We start from the raw sequence: 2,179 nt of genomic DNA on the forward strand, positions 1-2,179 counted from the left end.
TGTGTGTGTGTGTGTGTGTGTGTGTGTGTGTGAGAGAGAGAGAGAGAGAGAGAGAGAGAGAGAGAGAGAGAGAGATATCGAGATCAAACTGAGGACTTTGAGCTTGCCAGGCAGGTGTTTAGTGTTTATGCTGCAGAGCTATCTCCCTGGCCTCAAAAATCTGGTTAATAGATCTCTGGTCTCTCTCTCCTCTCTCTCTCTCTCTCTCTCTCTCTCTCTCTCTCTCTCTCTCTCTCTCTCTCTGTGTGGTATTGGGGGTAGAACTCAGGACCTTGCACTTTCTGAGCCTTTTCAGCTTCTATCTATGTGTCCCTATTCTGGTATGCATTTGGAATGTTTACACTAATAGAAAAGTTTAGTTTATACTGGGACTTTTCCAGCTTTTATTTTCTCTTTTCCTGGATATTGACTAGTTGTACTTACACAGATAGTAACTTGCAAGTTACATTATTGTTGTAAATTTCACTAAGATAAAGGAGTTCTTGCCTTCTGTAGAAATGAAAATTAGGTTCTTGGAAGCAAGCTCACAAATGGCTATGTGCTATTTCTTTGAAGTTGAAAATCTTAAAATTGTGTTTCTGCAACCATTTTATGTAAAAGTCTTCTGTGTTCAGAAACTTGAATAGAATCCAAGACCAATTCAATTTAGAAAAAACATTATTTTACACTCTAAAATAATAGGCACATAGTTGATGCTTTAAATATTTGCAGGATAACTGAATGCAAGATGCTGTGCCAAATGCCTCAGAAAATCCCAAAATGAATGGGAATAGTCTTTACTTTAAAGAACCTAAAGTGAGGTGGGAAGGAGTCAGGTACGTGGTGGAGAACAGTACAGTCCAGTCTAAGGGGTTGCTCATCCCAGGACTCAGCTCATTTGGCGCCCTCCTTTCTCTCTGCTCACATAGCAGCATGCTTATCTCCATCATTCATTTCCTCCAAAAGTACTTACACGGCACCTGCTGTGTATCCAGCACTCTTCTAAGGGCTAAGGATGCAGTGGTGAATATGGAAAATGTCCCTCCCTTCATGGAGCTTGGGTGACCATGAACAGCAAGCACAACTTCAGGTGGTGATAAATGTTGTACTAAAAAATTAAAGCAAAGCAGATAACAAGATGGTAGAAGGGGAGTAGCTAGATAAAATGGGCAGGAAAGGCTTCTTTGAGGAGGTGATGTTTAAGCAGAGTCCTACATGAAGTAAGAGGACACACTGCGTTGACCCATGCCATATTATGCTGTATCCACACTTCATGTTCACTTAATAGTCTCCTACCACATTGCCTTAGGGTGGGGACTGTCTTGATTTCTTGTTGATCAGCAGGTGTTCCTTGTGGGCCTTAGTCCATTCAAACTGCTTGGGATCAGAACTGTCTCCCATTTTATAGTTTTTCAGATTTTAGAATTATTGCCTAGAGATTAATGGTTGAGGATCCTTGATCTGTCTGGAATGTGAAACTTTTTAAAAAATTCAGTCTATTGGAACATTTTAGATATAGATAATGACCATATTTCATTATAGGGAATTTGTACATGTACACAATATATTTTGGTTCCTTTTTCCCCCAATCCCCTTTCTTCCCTTCAACTTTTCTTCTCCTCCTTATTTACAAAGCTTTTTATTTTTATCCTTTTTAAAACATTTTTTCTTTCCATTTGCAAAGCTTTTTGTTTTTATCCTTTTTTAAATGTTTTTTCTTTCCTTTCCTTCCTTTCTTTGCAATTCATAACATCTATTGTACATTTTGGTCTTTATTGCCTCTTTCAGTTTCTCACACTAGGGAGCCAATGTGATATTTACACATCTGTGTCCAGTGTAACACTCCAAACTTTTTGAATTTGGAACATTGTAGATTTGGGATGTTCAACATGTGTGAATGAGTTGAGAGATCAAAGAAACAAATACTTTCTTTTTTTCCGTAATTTTATTGAGAAACAAATAGCAATGAGACAGTTTCATATAAAATTGATAGGACAGTTTCAACAATCAACACATTGCATACATTCTTCCCAGTGGTTAATTGCTGTACAAGATGAAGACTTGACATCCCATTCACAAACACCACTAGAACAAATCCCTCTATTCATTAAGACAATGTAACAATATATCTATCCTAACCACCCTGAATACACAGATACAAAATGGACATTCGTCTGTGTCCCCTTTTTTTGTTAAGTTC

General features: G+C 37.9%; 1 protein-coding gene across 12 annotated transcripts in view; it reads left to right on the forward strand.

Moving 5' to 3' along the window:
- The window catches only part of Map7d2 (MAP7 domain containing 2), a 186,321-nt gene that overhangs the window by 148,394 nt on the left and 35,748 nt on the right, over positions 1–2,179 (forward strand). The gene's annotated exons all lie outside the window — the stretch shown is intronic.

This window comes from Octodon degus, unplaced genomic scaffold, assembly GCF_000260255.1.
Source record: "Octodon degus isolate 3935 unplaced genomic scaffold, OctDeg1.0 scaffold00010, whole genome shotgun sequence".
Taxonomy (NCBI): Eukaryota; Metazoa; Chordata; class Mammalia; order Rodentia; family Octodontidae; genus Octodon; species Octodon degus.